An 11,950-nucleotide genomic window follows, 5' to 3' on the forward strand; every position below is an offset into this window, starting at 1 on the left:
ACTTTTCCACGCCTTTCGAGGATAGTGAATGGGCCAATATAGCGAGGAGCTAGTTTGCCCTTGATCCCGAAGCGGTGAGCACCCTTCATAGGTGTGACTCGAAGATAAGCCTTTTCGCCAGGTTGATAGACCATGTCTTTATGATGACGGTCATACTGACTCTTCTGACGTGACTGAGCAGTCTTGAGATTCTCGCGAATAATGCGGACTTGTTCTTCGGCATCTTGGATAATATCCGGACCGAAGAGTGGACGTTCCCCAGTTTCTGACCAGTTCAGAGGGGTTCGGCACTTTCGTCCATATAACACTTCGAAGGGGGCCATCTTCAGACTAGCTTGATAGCTATTATTATAAGAGAACTCAGCATACGGGAGAGATTCCTCCCATTTCTTGCCGAAGGAAATAACACAAGCTCGAAGCATGTCTTCGAGAACTTGATTGACGCGTTCAACTTGTCCTTGCGATTGAGGATGAAATGCAGTACTGAATGACAGATGAGTTCCCATAGCTTCTTGGAAACTTGCCCAGAATCTTGAAGTGAATAAGCTACCACGGTCTGAACTGATAACCAATGGAATACCGTGGAGTGAAACAATCCTGGACATATAGAGCGTTGCCAACTGGCTAGCAGTGATCGTTTCTTTGACCGCCAGGAAATGTGCAACTTTGGAAAGCCGGTCAATGACGACAAGAATAGCATCATTACCTTTCTGTGATTTGGGAAATCCAGTGACGAAGTCCATCTCAACATGGTCCCATTTCCATTCAGGAATAGATATAGGTTGCAGGGTTCCAGCAGGCCTTTGATGTTCTGCTTTGATACGACGGCAAACGTCACACTCAGCAACATAACGAGCAATGTCTTGCTTCATATTAGACCACCAAAATCTCTAACGGATGTCTTGGTACATCTTTGTGCTACCAGGATGGATACAAAGAGGTGTATCATGAGCTTCTTTCATAACTTCCTGTGTCATATCCAGGTTTTTCTCTGCACATGGCACCACTAGGCGGCCCTTGAAGTATAGGGTGCCATCTTCAGCAATGGTGAAGAATGAGGGCTTTCCTTCTGCGAGGTAGAGCTTAATCTTGTGGGCTTCAGAGTCATACTTCTGTAGCCTTTTGATGCTGTCCTCGAGATCTGGTTTAGCAACTAGGGTATTGAGGGAACCCTGGGTAACAACGTGGAGGTTCACCTTGCCAAACTCCTTAGGAGGGGGAGCGAGTGCACCCGGAGGAACAATATGGAGGTTCAGCTTCCTGAATTCTTCAACAAGCGAGGGATGAACTTTGTGAACCTGAAGGTGGTTGCAGTAAGACTTGCGGCTCAAGGCATCAGCCATTACATTAGCCTTGCCTGGCGTATAGGAAATACCCAAGTCAAAGTCTGCAACAAGCTCCATCCATCTCTGCTGACGGAGGTTCAGGTCTGGCTGAGTAAACAGATACTTCAGACTTTGGTGGTCGGTGAAGATCTCGCAACGATTACCGAGAAGGTAATGTCGCCACTGCTTCAGCGCATGAATGACAGCAGCAAGTTCGAGGTCGTGAACTGGGTAGTTCTCTTCGTGAGGGCGCAATTGTCGAGAGGCATAAGCAATCACTTTGCGGTCTTGCATTAGGACACAGCCTAACCCTTGACGGGAAGCGTCGCAGTAAATGACGAAGTCCTTCTTAGTATCAGGTGGAGCTAGAACTGGGGCAGAAGTCAACTTGTCTTTGAGTGCCTGGAAACTTTCCTGACATTTGTCTGTCCATTGGAACTTGACACCCTTATGCAACAGGTTAGTCAGAGGCCTGGCGATCTTAGAGAAGTTCTCGACGAATCGACGGCAATAGCTGGCGAGACCGAGAAAACTTCTGACTTGCTTAACGTTCTTGGGAGGAGTCCAATCAAGAATAGCCTGAACTCGCTCGGGGTTGACGGCAATACCATCCTTAGAGATGACATGCCCAAGATAGGTTACTTCCGGTAGCCAGAATTCACATTTGGAGAACTTGGCATATAGTTGGTGTTCTCGTAGCTTTTCCAGCACGAGTCGAAGATGTTCAGCATGTTCTTCTTCGTTCTTGGAGAATATCAGGATATCATCCAGATAAACCACGACGAACTTGTCGAGGTAATCCATGAATATGTAGTTCATCAGACGAGAGAAGGTGGCTGGAGCATTGGTTAAACCGAAAGACATGACGGTGTACTCGTATGAACCATAGCGAGTCACGAAGGCGGTTTTTGGGATATCCTCTTCGCGAACACGGATCTGGTGGTAGCCCAACCTCAAGTCGAGCTTAGAGAACACTGACGAACCCGCCAGTTGATCATACAGATCATTGATCCGAGGAAGAGGGTATTTATTCTGAATGGTAGCTTGGTTTATAGGACGGTAGTCTTGAACCAATCGGTTAGTCCCATCCTTCTTCTTGACAAAGAGAGAAGGTGCTCCCCAAGGAGAGCAACTTGGGCGAATGAATCCTTTGCGAAGAGACTTGTCGATTTCCTCCTTAAGCTCAAGGAGTTCATGCGGCGGCATTTTGTAGGGTCGCTTGGCTATGGGAGTGGTGCCTGGTTTCAAGTCGATGATGAATTCGACAGCTCTAGCAAGGGGAATCCCCGGAAGTTCTTCAGGGAAGACGTCGAGGAATTCACGCACGACGGGAATGTTTTCAGTGCCCTCGAGTGGTGCAGCGTTCAAGGCATTCAATGCGTAAAGCCTTGCCTCGGCATTTTGCACCAGATGAGCTTGGTAAGCAACTATTTCATCAGAAGGGTGTAGCAGATGGACGGTCTTAGTGGCGCAAACTATAGAAACAGTATGCGCTTTCAACCAATCCATACCCAAAATGAGGTCGATGTTAGACGACTTCAGGATAATGGGAGAGGCATAGAATTCCAGCCCTTCGATTTCCACGGGGACATCGATGCCAACCAAGGAGGTTTGACACTGTCCCACGGGGGTTTTGACCAATACAGAGGTGTTCATCTCCTCACATTTAACGTCGTGCTTGTATGCAAAATCTTCTGACATGAATGAATGCGATGCACCTGTATCAAATAAAACGGATGCTGGTACTGAATTTACGAGGAGTGTACCCATCACAGTAGCAGGCTGGTCTTGAGCTTCGTTGAGATCAACGTGGTTGGCATGAGCACGACCATAAGGCTTAGCATTGTTGCTGCGGGGCTGGTTGTTACCACGGCCCGTTGCTGGAAGGGCAAGTTGATTCTGATTCTGATGGCAGTCCCTGGCACGGTGACCGGGTTGTCCACACTTGTAGCACAGACCATTATTGGGAGTGGGAACCGGAGCTTGGGATGGTGGAGCTGGAAGTCTTGTCTGCCTAGATGGTGGTGGAGGCAGACGAGGTGCAGCATAGGTCTGCCTTGGGGCAGATGCATTTGGACGGTACGTGCTGTTCGGGATCCATATCTTACGCTTCTGTGCGGGCGAACCCGAAGATGAGCCCGTGTCACGGTTGCGCCTGTGAGAGCTCTGGTATTCCTGCAGACCAGTTTCGACATTGATGGCCTTGTTCACCAAGGTGGCGAAATCAGCAAAGTCATGCACTAGAAGTGCAAGCTTGATGTCAGCTTGTAGTCCATCATGGAACTTCTCCTGTCTGCGTGCATCAGTTGCAATGTCTTCTTCAGCATAGCAGGACAAGTCCAAAAACTCCCGCTGATAAGCTTCGACAGATTTGTTGCCTTGGGTGAGGTTGCGGAACTCACGCTTCTTCCGGTCCATGACTCCTTGAGGAATGAAGCGGGCACGGAAAGCAGCTTGGAAGTCTGGCCAGGTGATGATTGTTCCAGCTGGCAGAGTACGCCTGTGGCTGTCCCACCATTGAGCTGCGGGTCCCTTCAAGAAGAAGGAAGCAAAATTGACATAGCTGGCAGGGGCTACATCAGCAGACTCCATCTCATAGGTGATGTCACGGAGCCAGTCATCAGCATCCAGAGGCTGAGTTGAGCTGCGGTAGATGGTTGGGTTGAGGCGTATGAAATCTTGAAGAGTCACTTGAGCTGGCTGCTAGTTCATATTGGGGCGAGGAAACTGGGCCATCATATTTTCCATGAATTGGCGGTTCAGTTCAAACTGTTGGATCATACCAGCCATGTACTCAGGTGGTGGTGGGGCATCGCCACCACGACCACGACCACCTGGTCTAACCATCCTGCTAATATATAACAGGGGTAGTTCAGCATTGAGAAATTTGCAATGACAAGAATCATTCATGATGAAACATGCATAATGAAAGGAGCACGATAGCTACTACATAGTAGTCGGCATAACTTACAAAAGGGGTCATGCATAGAGTTCAGTACATAGAGTTCAGTACATAGGCTAAAACACCATAGGCGGCACACAGGCTCGCGGCGACTGCAACTAATACTAACTAAGCAAGACTACATCAGTCCCAAGAGGTACTGTGGAGGTAATCGTAGCCCGACAGCTGGTAGTGAGGCAACGGATAGCCCTCCACGTCAACAGACTGGGGGCCGCGGATACTCAGGTGTAGAGCCCGACGCTCAGGTGGCAGAAGAGGGCCAAGTGCGGGAGAGTAGCCTCCCACCTCTGGCCAACCGACACCGTGGGGCATCTCGGTCCTGGCTGGGTAGATCGCCGCACGCGGTACCTGTCCAGACCAGACAAAGGGGTGCAGCAGCGTCAGAGCACGGTAAAGGTGCTGACGGGTGGTGTACATCTCATGGCGAAGAGCTCGGTTAGCTCGATCCAGCCCATCAGCATGCAGAACCAGGTGCTCATGGTAGAAGGGCTCTCGGGTGATAGTGGAGTAGGCAGCAGTATAGTATCCCTCCGCACCAACATCAGATGCGATAGCAATGTGCCTGAAGGGGAGGTGTCCAACTCCTGATACTCTCCACGAAGACGTGTCAGAGCAGCATAGGCAGCATCGTGGATAGCCATATCGATGGTCACACCAACACCATGTGCGGTGTGCAGCACAGTAGTGGAGTCGTACTCCCGAGAGTAGAGGTGGACGATGGCACGGTACTGCTCTTGGTTAAATTCCTGGTACTCCTCATAGACGGTGTACTCAGGGTGCCAGCGATAACCCAGATAGGTCATCATCTCAGCTAGCACCGCAGGTGATCCCGAGGCACCAATGGCCGTCGTGTGGCGAACGACCTGCCTCGTGGATTCCATCTGAAAGCAAAGACGTTTCAAAGGAGTCAAATGACAGTGTGTGAATTGTTCAAAATACTATTCTAAGAAACAACTATGGCTTATCCAACTTTGGGGTGAACGCGGTCACGGGATCCTACTGTTAAAGTTAGTAAATTCGTTTAACCCGAGTAGAAGAGAGTTCAGAGTCCCAGAGTAGAGGTCGAGGAGTAAAAGATCCTAGTACCACCCAATGGCGACGTGGGCCCGTAAGACACACAGCCATGTTAGTAAAAGTTTTGTAACGTCTAGACTCGACTTCGGCCAAGGAGTGTGGAAAGGGGGATTCCTACAGGCAGTCGGCTCTGATACCAACTTGTGACGCCCCCGATTTGACCGTACACTAATCATGCACGCAAATGTGTACGATCACGATCAGGGACTCACGGGAAAATATCACAACACAACTCTACAACAAAAATAAGTCATACAAGCATTATAATACAAGCCAGGGGCCTCGAGGGCTCGAATACAATTGCTCGATCATAGACGAGTCAGCGGAAGCAACAATATCTGAGTACAGACATAAGTTAAACAAGTTTGCCTTAAGAAGGCTAGCACAAACAGGGATACAGATCGAACGAGGCGTAGGCCTCCTGCCTGGGACCTCCTAACTACTCCTGGTCGTCGTCAGCGGCCTGCACGTAGTAGTAGGCACCTCCAGTGTCGTAGGTGTCGTCGTCGACGGTGGCGTCTGGCTCCTGGACTCCAATATCTTGTTGCGACAATCAGATAGATAGGAAGGGGGAAAGAAGGAGAGAAGCAACCGTGAGTACTCATCCAAAGTACTCACAAGCAAGGAGCTACACTACATATGCATGGGTATATGTGTAAAGGGGCATATCAGTGGACTGAACTGCAGAATGCCAGAATTAAAAGGGGGATAGCTAGTCCTGTCGAAGACTACGCTTCTGGACATCTCCATCTTGCAGCATGTAGAAGAGAGTAGATTGAAGTCCTCCAAGTAGCATCGCATAGCATAATCCTACCCGGCGATCCCCTCCTCGTCGCCCTGTTAGAGAGCGATCACCGGGTTGTATCTGGCACTTGGAAGGGTGTATTTTATTCAGTATCCAGTTCTAGTTGTCATAAGGTCAAGATACAACTCCGGGTCGTCCTTTTACCGAGGGACACGGCTATTCGAATAGATAAACTTCCCTGCAGGGGTGCACCACATAACCCAACACGCTCGATCCCATTTGGCCGGACACACTTTTCTGGGTCATGCCCGGCCTCGTAAGATCAACACGTCGCAGCCCCACCTAGGCTCAACAGAGAGGTCAGCACGCCGGTCTAAACCTATGCGCGCAGGGGTCTGGGCCCATCGCCCTATGCACACCTGCACGTTGCGTACGCGGCCGGAAGCAGACCTAGCCCCCTTAATACAAGCGCGAGCTTACGGTCCAATGCGGCGCGCGCCACTCAGTCGCTGACGTCAAAAGAGCTTCGGCTGATACCACGACGTCGGGATACCCATAACTACTCCCACGTAGATGGTTAGTGCGTATAGACCAAATGGCCAGACTCAGATCAAATACCCAGAACTCAATAAGCGTGTTGTTTATCTGCGAACGCCGACCAGGGCCAGGCCCACCTCTCACCTAGGCGGTCTCAACCTGCCCTGTCGCTCCGCCATAAAGTAACAGTCGGGGGCTGTCAGGAACCCAGGCCCACCTCTACCGGGGTGGAGCCACCTGTCCTTTCAGCCCCCTCATCAGAATCACTTGCGGGTACTCAACGAGCCGACCCGACTTTAGTCACCACATGTGTCATGTATTTAGTATATAAGTATATACCCATGATCACCGCCCAGGTGATCACGGCCCGATAGTATAGCACAGCAGACGGACAAGAATGTAGGGCCACTGATGGAAAACTAGCATCCTATACTAAGCATGTAGGATTGCAGGTAAAGGTAACAACAATAGTAGCAAGGATAGGCTATGCATCAGGATGGGATATCGAAAAGCAGTAACATGCTACACTACTCTAATGCAAGCAGTATAGAGAAGAGTAGGCGATATCTGGTGATCAAGGGGGGGGCTTGCCTGGTTGCTCTGGCAAGTAGGAGGGGTCGTCGACTCCGTAGTCGAACTGGGCAGCAGCAGTGTTGGTCTCGTAGTCTACCGGAGAGAAGAGGGGGGAAGAAACAGTAAATACAATGCAAACATAAGCATGACGATGCGTGACATGACAGTGAGCGGTGCTAGGGGAATCCTAACGCGACAGTAGGTGGTACCGGTGAAGGGGGGGGACATCTGGGAGGTATTCCCGATGTTTCGCGTTTTCGGACAGACGGACCGGAGGGGGAAAGTTGCTAGTTCGATAGGTTAGGGAGGTGTGGTGGACGAACGGACTGCGTATTTGGAATCGTCTCGTCGTTCTGAGCAACTTTCATATAGAAAACATTTTCATCCGAGTTACGGTTTAAAAGATATGAATTTTCAAAGTTTATTTGAATTTCTGGAATTATTTATATTCAGCAAAAATGAATTATGACGTCAGCATGAGGTAATGCTGACGTCAGCAGGTCAACAGGTCGGCTGACCAGTCAAACCAGACAGGTGGGTCCAGTGGGACCCACATGTCAGCCTCTGTTAGTCTAATACTTAATTAAACTAATCTAACAGTATAATTAGAGGGGTGGGCCCCATATGTCAGTGAGTGATTAGTTAAAATAATTATTTTTATTTATAAAACATTTTCTTTTTCTTTTCTTTTTATATTTTTGCGGCGGGGCCCGCATGTCAGTGACTGGGCCTACCCAGTCAGCAGTTGACTGGGTCAACCCAGTCAACTGGGGCCCGTGGGGGCCACTGGCAGTGACCCAGGGGTGGCCCCAGGTGTGCCACGTCGGCGGCCGGCGCCGGAGCAACGCCGGCGACCAAACGCACGGCGGCGCGGCTCGGGAGGGGTACGGGTTTCACCCACACTGGGTTTGCGGGGGCGGGGCTTGGCGCGTTCAACGCGGCTCGACGTCGCGCGTCCAACGGCGGTGGTCGGAGGGGCTGGAACGGCCGGAGACGACCGCTACGAGCTCGCCGGCGGCGAGGTGCTACGGGTGCCCGACGGAAGCTGCGTTAGAGCGCGCGAACGACCGAACTAAGTAGCTAGGCGGGTGCGGCACGGTGCGGTCGGGCTAGCGGGCCTATGCCCGTGACCATTTGGTCACCACCCGCCGGCGGCGAGCTCCGCGGCGTGGCGTTCGGGCGCGCGTGGGGGAGCAGCTACGGAGCGCGAGCGAGCTAACGGAGAGGGGGAGGAGATGCGGGAGCTCACAGCGTAGCCGTAGGGAGTGGCAGCGTGCTCGGGGAGGGCGCGGGGTAGCCGGAATCGGCGACGATCGACGGCGGCCGAAGGTTGAAGACGAGCTCGGGGAGGTCGGTGCGGAGGCGCTCGGCTCGTTCCCGTTGGCGTAGTCGACTACGTCGACGGCGGGGAGTCGTTCGGACACGTCGTCGGGGCGATCTGGGCACGGTGGCCGCGAGTTCGACGGTGAGCGGCGGCGAGCACGCGCGGGCAGAGGGGATCGAAGGGGAGAGGGAGGGGGATCTGGCGGAGGGAGAGGCGCAGAGGCCGAGGGAGTGAGCGGGGTGAGTGGGAGAGAGGCCCGAGGAGACGGGGGCCGCTGGCGCCCTTATCCTCTCCGGCGTCGGTGCCGGCGAGGTGGTCGGGCGGGAGCGCGCGCCCCTGTTCCGACCCGGTCGGGGGAACAGGGAAGGGGACGCGGGGGGAGAGTGGGCTGGGGCGACTGGGCCGGGGGGTTCGGGGGTGGTGGCCAAGTTTGGGCCGGGGTGCAGTGGGGGAACGGGCCTTCTCCTTTTTTTTCTTTTTCTGTTCTGTTTTGTTTTCTGTTTTCCTTTTATTTGTTTATTTCCTTTTCTGTTTTATTTCATTTAAAATATTTAGGCATTTTATAAAAAGGAGTTTTCTCCACCATAATTGCCAGTGTATTATTTAGCACCCACAGAACATTTTTGTTTGAGTTTTTGAAAACTTTTATTTTTCACTTTAATTATATTTGAAGTTTGAACTAGGAGTTAGAAAAGGAAGGTGATTCCAATGTGATCAAGCCCTGTTTAGCAACATGATTAGCTTAATCACAGGGAGTTACTGTAGCATGATTCCCAGGGTGTTACAACGACCGTGGGCGGCGGAGCCTGGTCAAAGGGCTCACCTCCTGGTGAGCCTGCACAGCGGTCTGCTCGCACGCCTCCCTGACAGCCGGCGCAGCGGTCTGCTCGCACGCCTCCCGTCGACTCACACGCTTGCTCGGACGGCACCTGCCGATGAGAAGCGGGGACTCGTGGCGGCACGTAAACACCCACGGTATCAATAGTGAAAGCGTTCGCCTTAACGTGACAGGTCTTTGTTCCAAAATACCTTGGCTCTTCATTTGTGCAACTTGTCATAATTAGCTTGTCTCAAATTGAAGAAAAAACTTACGAAGTAATATTTGTGCCATATCACGTGACCATGTAGTTTCAAGAATTTATGCTCACTTTTGGATTTTCTGAAATTTAAGATCCAGGATTCGAAACAATATCATAACCTGCATCATGCAATAAATTTTCAAGCCGTACATCTGTCCTGTTGTATTTCTTAAGAAAGGATTTGGTCAAACATTTTGCTTAGTTAGACTTCAGACAAGTTATATATGCAGAGTAAAAGGATAATCCCTCCGTACCAGTGCATTGCCTGATATATTAACTCAAGTACTAGGCACGAACAAACGGGCTCAATTATGTGCTCATCTTGGTGTAGTAGTAGTAGTAGTAGTAGTAGTAGTAGTAGTAGTAGTAGTAGTAGTAGTAGTAGTAGTAGTAGTAGTAGTAGTAGTAGTAGTAGTAGTACTAGGCAATGCAGTTGACGGGTGACCTTGACGAGCCGCGACCGAGGGAATTGAACCGTGCTCGGCACGGTAGGTAACGTTGTCTAGTTACTAAAGCATCACTCCGTTGTTCATCGGTAGTCATTATGGACCGGGGACATGAGGGGAATTTCCTAGGGCTGGAATTCTGGCCGCCAGATATTTTGACTTGAAACGCTGAGGCTCGACTGGTTGGGGTTGCCTAATGTGCGTACCACGCACGCCACCGAAGGACACGAGCCCGTTTTTTTAGGATCAACACGAGCCAAGGTCTGGTTGGTACGCCGTTGGGTCCTACCATTCGAGAATACGAAAGGAACCTTTTAAATTGCCGAACGAATCTATGTGTATTACAATACCCATATTTTCCTTGCAAATGCACATCTCAACGTGGTAATTGATTTATGATGAGTTGTTGAATTAGAGTGAGTTTTTGATATAGTGATCTCAACGTGGATTTCACATTTCATGGTATCCCTAGTAAGTTTTCCAATGCAAATTCAAATTTAAAAGATGAACAATATGGAGGTGAGAAAACTTTGTGTGTATCAAGCATATGACCACACACACACACACACAGAGACACACACGCACGAACACAACAACAATCCAATAAGTATAGTGCATCTATTTTTCCAAACCATGCATGTATGACACGAATTCAAAAATACTCCTTCCATTCCTAAATATTAGTCTTTTAGAGAGTTCAACAAGTGACTACATACGGAGCAAAATGAGTGAATCTAGACTCTAAAATATGTCTATATACATCCGTATGTGCCAGTCCATTTGAAGCCTCTAAAAAGACTAATATTTAGGAACGAAGGGAGTAAAATGTAAGACATCCATGGTCCTCAGTTCAATATTTAAAATGAACATGAAACTGAAACATGAATATTAAGTCTAGTACTACAGTACATGCAAATGTTGTGTTTAGGCGGAGCTATGATTGTCGGGGGTCAACCCCTCGACCTTAGATAAAATTGTGGAGCTCTGTTTAGGGTTGTTTAGATTATATTTGTCCCCACCCTCCCAACCACCGATTGGTTGTGCACCCCCACCCCTCCTCCCCGGGAGAATATCATGTGCCCCCATACCTTAGATGCTATATGCCGATACGAGTTGCTTGGAGCTTCTAGATCTGAGATATAGCAGCTCACATGATGTGTCTTAATATTTTTGCAGGAAACCTTGATGAGTTTGAGAATTGCACAAAATTTGTACAAAAACTACTTAGATGCCCTTTGATCCCATATCCAACGACCTCGAAGCTCGTATCACCGTAGCATCTAAGATGAAGGAGGACATCATATTCTCCTGTATGTAAGAATATCATGTGCTACCACACCTTAGATGCTTTGGTGATACAAGCTCTTCGGAGGCGTTGGATTTGTGACCCAACACCTCCTCGGTGGTTCGAATGGTTTTTTGCAGAAAAGCCCAAAAGAGTTCGGCCACTGCTTACAATCACAAAGACTGCTCAGATGCCATTGGATCTCAGATCAAACGACCTCCACGCTCGTATCACCGTAGCATCCAAGCTGCGATAACACCTTATGTTTTCTCGCACGGGAGAGTATGAGGTGCTCCCGCACCGTAGATTCTATGGTGATACGAGTTCACTGAGATCTAACGGCCCACAGTAGGAGGTTTGAATGTTTTTGCAATATACGACTGATAGAGTTTGGGAAATGCGCAGAAAGTACAAGTACTACGCATGTGCCATCTGATCACTGATCATACGACCTAGATGCTCATATCACCGTAGTGGGTAATTAAGCTACGGGGAGCACCTAATATGAGCACCGGGGAGCTGTTGGATCGAAGATGCAGCGGCACACACGAGGCATGAATGTTTTATTTGCAAAAAAAACCTTTGGAGAGTTTGGAAATT

Source organism: Aegilops tauschii, chromosome 7 (genome assembly GCF_002575655.3).
Source record: "Aegilops tauschii subsp. strangulata cultivar AL8/78 chromosome 7, Aet v6.0, whole genome shotgun sequence".
NCBI classification, from domain to species: domain Eukaryota; kingdom Viridiplantae; phylum Streptophyta; class Magnoliopsida; order Poales; family Poaceae; genus Aegilops; species Aegilops tauschii.